The following is a 6,959-nucleotide window of genomic DNA, read 5'->3' on the forward strand; positions in this document are numbered from 1 at the left end:
AACCCTGCTTTCTGAGGTGCTGGCGCTGACACAGCTGCGTTGGCGACCTCTTACTCCTCCCCTGCATTCGCCTTCTGCTTCCACCTGTCCCCCGGCGTCAGTCGGGAATGCTCTCAGGAGTGCGTCTACCAGCGTGCGCCTGTAGTCGTGCATCTTCGATCACGCTCCAGTGAGGGAATTAAGGACGGCACATTGTCTTTGTAACGGGGATCCAGCAGGGTGGCCACCAAGTAGTCCGCACACGTTAAAATGTGGGCAACTCTGCTGTCGTTGCGCAGGCACTGCAGCATGTGGTCGCTCATGTGTGCCAGGCTGCCCAGAGGTAAGGACAAGCTGTCCTCTGTGGGAGGCGTATCGTCTGCGTCCTCCGTATCCTCCCAACCACGCACCAGTGATGGGCCCGAGCTGCGTTGGGTGCCACCCCGCTGTGACCATGCTTCATCCTCATCCTCCTCCACCTCCTCCTCATCCTCGTCCTCCTCGTCCTCCAGTAGTGGGCCCTGGCTGGCCACATTTGTACCTGGCCTCTGCTGTTGCAAAAAATCTCCCTCTGAGCCACTTCTAAAAGACTGGCCTGAAAGTGTTAGAGATGACCCCTCTTCCTCCTCCTCGTCCTGGGCCACATCCTCTTCCATCATCGCCCTAAGTGTTTTCTCAAGGAGACATAAAAGTGGTATTGTAACGCTGATAACGGCGTCATCGCCACTGGCCATGTTGGTGGAGTACTCGAAACAGCGCAACAGGGCACACAGGTCTCGCATGGAGGCCCAGTCATTGGTGGTGAAGTGGTGCTGTTCCGCAGTGCGACTGACCCGTGCGTGCTGCAGCTGAAACTCCACTATGGCCTGCTGCTGCTCGCACAGTCTGTCCAGCATATGCAAGGTGGAGTTCCACCTGGTGGGTACGTCGCATAGGACGCGGTGAGCGGGAAGGCCGAAGTTACGCTGTAGCGCAGACAGGCGAGCAGCGGCAGGATGTGAACGCCGGAAGCGCGAACAGACGGCCCGCACTTTATGCAGCAGCTCTGACATGTCGGGGTAGTTGTGAATGAATTTCTGCCCCACAAAATTCAGCACATGCGCCAGGCAAGGGGTGTGCGTCAAACCGGCTAGTCCCAGAGCTGCAACGAGAGTTCGCCCATTATCGCATACTACCAGGCCGGTCTTGAGGCTCACTGGCAGCAACCACTCGTCGGTCTGTTGTTCTATACCCTGCCACAACTCCTGCGCGGTGTGGGGTCTGTCCCACAAACACATCAGTTTCAGAACGGCCTGCTGACGTTTAGCCCTGGCTGTGCTGAAGTTGGTGCTGAAGGTCTGTCGCTGACCGGATGAGCAGGTGGAAGAAGAGGAGGAGGAAGCCGAGTAGGAAGAGGAGGCAACAGGAGGCAAAGAATGATGCCCTGCGATCCTTGGCGGCGGAAGGACGTGCGCCAAACAGCTCTCCGCCTGGGGCCCAGCCGCCACTACATTTACCCAGTGTGCAGTTAGGGAGATATAGCAACCCTGGCCGTGCTTACTGGTCCACGTATCTGTGGTTAGGTGGACCTTGCCACAGATGGCGTTGCGCAGTGCACACTTGATTTTATCCGATACTTGGTTGTGCAGGGAAGGCACGGCTCTCTTGGAGAAGTAGTGGCGGCTGGGAACAACATACTGTGGGACAGCAAGCGACATGAGCTGTTTGAAGCTGTCCGTCTCCACCAGCCTGAATGACAGCATTTCAAAGGCCAGTAGTTTAGAAATGCTGGCATTCAGGGCCAGGGATCGAGGGTGGCTAGGTGGGAATTTACGCTTTCTCTCCAAGGTTTGTGAGATGGAGAGCTGAATGCTTCCCTGTGACATGGTGAAAATGCTTGGTGACGGAGGTGGTGTTGGTGGCACATCCTCTGTTTTCTGGGCGGCAGGTGCCAACGTTCCTCCAGAGGCGGAGGAAGAGGCCGAGGCAGCAGCAGAAGAGGCCGAGGCAGCAGCAGAAGAGGGAGCAGGAGGGGCCTGAAGCGTTAATGCCTCGCTTCATGCTCTGATGGCACAGCGTGCAAACCACTCGGGTCTTGTCGTCAGCACATTGTGTGAAGAAGTGCCATGCCAGGGAACTCCTTGAAGCTGCCTTTGGTGTGCTTGGTCCCTGGTGACGGTGGCCAATAGCAGGCAAACTGTTTTGGCAACGGCTGCTCTGCTTTTGCACCTTGCTCCCTCTTTTGCTACGCTGTTGGCTCGGTCTCACCACTGCCTCTTCCTCTGAACTCTGAAAGTCAGTGGCACAACCTTCATTCCATGTGGGGTCTAGGACCTCATCGCCCCCTGCATCGTCTTCCACCCAGTCTTCCTCCCTGACCTCCTTTTCAGTCTGCACACTGCAGAAAGACGCAGCAGTTGGCACCTGTGTTTCGTCATCATCAGAGAGGTGCTGAGGTGGTATTCCCATGTCCTCATCAGGAAACATAAGTGGTTGTGCGTCAGTGCATTCTATGTCTTCCAACCCTGGGAAGAGCTAGGTAGATGCCCTTGGGAAACCCTGTGTCACAGCCACCTCTGTGAGAAGGTCTGACAGACATCCTTCTCTACCTATTGCATGATGTTCTTTGTTTTGGTTTCACTTTCTCATCTCATTTCCTTCTCCCAGGTGTCACCTATTTAGACTAATCCTCTTTCCTTTATGCAAATGTGATCGCACACTACATCCAGCACTCTGCCCTCCATGCTGGATGAGACATTGGTTTATATTTTGGCCAAAGCATAGTAAGCCACTCACCGCGTCAAGGTCGTCTCATGAGTGGTCCCTAACTCTTGTTCCTACCTGTTCATGGGCCATGACAGCCACATAAAATCCAGGGAATGCAGGTCAGCATGCAAGCCAAGTACACTTTGCTTGTAACCCCGTCCGGTGCCATTACAGCTTTCATCGGATCCAGGGATGCAAGTACCAACATGCATGCTGAACCCACCACATACTTCTCCTGGAGCCAGATGGCTAATGGTAGGTTCTATATAAGCAGACTCAGTTTTATACTGACTTTAAAACCAGCCTCCAGGACAGATTAACTGGTCAGGTGTGCTTGACTCAAAGGAGATCGCCACGCCTCCAATATATGCTACAAAGAAAAAAATAGGAAGTTGAGTCAGCACAACCTGCCTGTAGGTGCAGATCACTATGGCGAAATACATATACAAACGGAAAATGCAAATGTGATCGCACACTACATCCAGCACTCTGCCCTCCATGCTGGATGAGACATTGGTTTATATTTTGGCCAAAGCATAGTAAGCCACTCACCGCGTCAAGGTCGTCTCATGAGTGGTCCCTAACTCTTGTTCCTACCTGTTCATGGGCCATGACAGCCACATAAAATCTAGGGAATGCAGGTCAGCATGCAAGCCAAGTACACTTTGCTTGTAACCCCGTCCGGTGCCATTACAGCTTTCATCGGATCCAGGGATGCAAGTACCAACATGCATGCTGAACCCACCACATACTTCTCCTGGAGCCAGATGGCTAATGGTAGGTTCTATATAAGCAGACTCAGTTTTATACTGACTTTAAAACCAGCCTCCAGGACAGATTAGCTGGTCAGGTGTGCTTGACTCAAAGGAGATCGCCACGCCTCCAATATATGCTACAAAGAAAAAAATAGGAATATGTATTTCGCCATAGTGATCTGCACCTACAGGCAGGTTGTGCTGACTCAACTTCCTATTTTTTTCTTTGTAGCATATATTGGAGGCGTGGCGATCTCCTTTGAGTCAAGCACACCTGACCAGCTAATCTGTCCTGGAGGCTGGTTTTAAAGTCAGTATAAAACTGAGTCTGCTTATATAGAACCTACCATTAGCCATCTGGCTCCAGGAGAAGTATGTGGTGGGTTCAGCATGCATGTTGGTACTTGCATCCCTGGATCCGATGAAAGCTGTAATGGCACCGGACGGGGTTACAAGCAAAGTGTACTTGGCTTGCATGCTGACCTGCATTCCCTGGATTTTATGTGGCTGTCATGGCCCATGAACAGGTAGGAACAAGAGTTAGGGACCACTCATGAGACGACCTTGACGCGGTGAGTGGCTTACTATGCTTTGGCCAAAATATAAACCAATGTCTCATCCAGCATGGAGGGCAGAGTGCTGGATGTAGTGTGCGATCACATTTGCATTTTCCGTTTGTATATGTATTTCGCCATAGTGATCTGCACCTACAGGCAGGTTGTGCTGACTCAACTTCCTATTTTTTTCTTTGTAGCATATATTGGAGGCGTGGTGATCTCCTTTGAGTCAAGCACACCTGACCAGCTAATCTGTCCTGGAGGCTGGTTTTAAAGTCAGTATAAAACTGAGTCTGCTTATATAGAACCTACCATTAGCCATCTGGCTCCAGGAGAAGTATGTGGTGGGTTCAGCATGCATGTTGGTACTTGCATTCCTGGATCCGATGAAAGCTGTAATGGCACCGGACGGGGTTACAAGCAAAGTGTACTTGGCTTGCATGCTGACCTGCATTCCCTGGATTTTATGTGGCTGTCATGGCCCATGAACAGGTAGGAACAAGAGTTAGGGACCACTCATGAGACGACCTTGACGCGGTGAGTGGCTTACTATGCTTTGGCCAAAATATAAACCAATGTCTCATCCAGCATGGAGGGCAGAGTGCTGGATGTAGTGTGCGATCACATTTGCATTTTCCGTTTGTATATGTATTTCGCCATAGTGATCTGCACCTACAGGCAGGTTGTGCTGACTCAACTTCCTATTCTTTTCCTCTTTCCTTTATATTCCCTCCCATACTGCCTCACTTTGCGGTTTATACTTCTTCCTGGATTGTGTTCACTGCTGGAGGCTGCTTCTGCTGATTCCTCAAATAAGTCTGTTTCCTTTATTTGTGTTTCCTTGCTGGCTTGATTCTAGGTGACCCTGACTCCGTCCGTATTAAGTGCAGGGAGCCGGTGGTCGTGTCCCCTCACTATTATAGGGGTCACATAGTATTAGGTACGTGGACATGCAATTGTCTACCATAAAGACCTTTGCATGAGCATAGCAGTCAGGGAGAGCTCTAGGGGTTTTATAGGGCTCATCCATATGCTCCTTAGTTTGAGATCAAGCCAGTCGGATGTTTATTTATAAGTTCCAGCTTTCTGCAACACCATCCGTGACACCCTGCCAGCAGAGTCTTCAAACAGCATAAGAGACTTCTGCATGACTTGAGGCTCAGACAGGTTCCCATATGCATGGGGGTGATGTGACAGACTGATGGGCATGGGTTTCAGGCGCCACCTGTGCGCTTTCTGCAGAAGACTGGGTGGGAGATAATGTGAACGTGCTGGATCCACTGTCGGCCACCCAATCTACTAGCGCCTGTACTTGCTCAGGCCTTACCATCCTTAGAACGGCATTAGGCCCGACCAAATATCGCTGTAGATTCTGGCGGCTACTGGGACCTGAGGTAGTAGGTTCACTAGGAGGTGTAGCTGTGGGTGAACGGCCACGTCCTCTCCCTGCACCAGAGGCTTCACCAACACCACCACCACGACCATGACCGCGTCCCTTATTAGATGTTTGCCTCATAGTTAGCGTTCACCAAGCAAAGTAAAAAGTGGTTAAGTCTGTTAAAAATAATTAACCGCCAATAAAACCCCCGATGCACTAAAACATTTTTTTTAAACTTTATATGACAGCGGTATTTGTGGCCTAAATTTCACAGTAACCTATGCACCTCTAATCCCAGATGTGCAGTATATCAGAGGGTTTTTTAACCCCAGTAACCAAAAAGCTGTATTTGTGGCCTAAATGTGACACTCACTTATGCACGTCTAATCCCAGATGTGCAGTATATCAGAGGGTTTTTTAACCCCAGTAAGCAAAAAGCTGTATTTCTGACCTAAATGTGACACTCACTTATGCACCTATAATCCTAGATGTACACTACATGAAACAGATGGGTTTTTTTCGCCTCAGTATGAGAAAGCCGTATTTCTGGCCTAAATTTCGCAGTCACTTATGCAGCGATAATCCTAGATGTGCACTATATGAAAAAAAAGGTTTTTTTTAACCCCAGTGTCTCAAAGCTGTATTTCTGGACTTGCAGATAGCCTGTGCTGGTGACTATCGTTGCATAAAATGGCTGCCGATTATGTATTGATATTGACTAACTGAAGGAAAAAAAGTTTGTTTTCAGTAATAGTTGGCTCAGGGCAGGCTTAAAACAATTCTGCACTGCACCCACAAAACACTTTTGCTGTAGATCGCTGAGTAAAGAAGCAGTTCTTCATAAGATTTCTCCCTGATCTCTCCCTGACAGCAGCTGCATCCTATCCCTACACTAATCCGAGCAGAGCGACGGGCGGCGCTATGTGACTCCAGCTTAAATAGAGGCTGGGTCACATGCTGCACTGGCCAATCACAGCCATGCCAATAGTAGGCATGGCTGTGATGGCCTTTTGGGGCAAGTAGTATGACGCTTGTTGATTGGCTGCTTTGCAGCCTTTCAAAAAGCACCATAAAAATCGCCGAACACCGAACATTTTCTTAAATTTTCGTGTGCCGAAAAACCTAAAGTTCGGTACGAACCAGAACTTTACAGTTCGGGTTCGCTCAACTCTAGTCAAGATGAGAATGAATCAAAGCAACAAGAAGAGTTTTGGCCGATTCCACTGAAAAAAGGGTGGATTCTGGAGATATTCTTGAGGTGCAGATGACAAGAGTGAGCAAGTGATTGGATATGGGGAACAAAAGAAAGATCCGAGTCAAACATGGCCCCAAGAGAGCGGACGTGTTGCTTAGGAGTTATGATAGTGACAATAAACTGGGTGAAACAATACTGTAACATACCTATGCTATGTTTAAAGGGGTTCTCCAGGAATTAAGAAAAAGAAAATTCGTAAAATTACTTTATTATAATTATATTCCCAAATACCTTTCATTAGTTATAATGGCTCGTTTTGTCTAAGAAGCAATGATTAGGAGAAACAAAAT

Source organism: Bufo bufo, chromosome 3, assembly GCF_905171765.1.
Source record: "Bufo bufo chromosome 3, aBufBuf1.1, whole genome shotgun sequence".
NCBI lineage: Eukaryota > Metazoa > Chordata > Amphibia > Anura > Bufonidae > Bufo > Bufo bufo.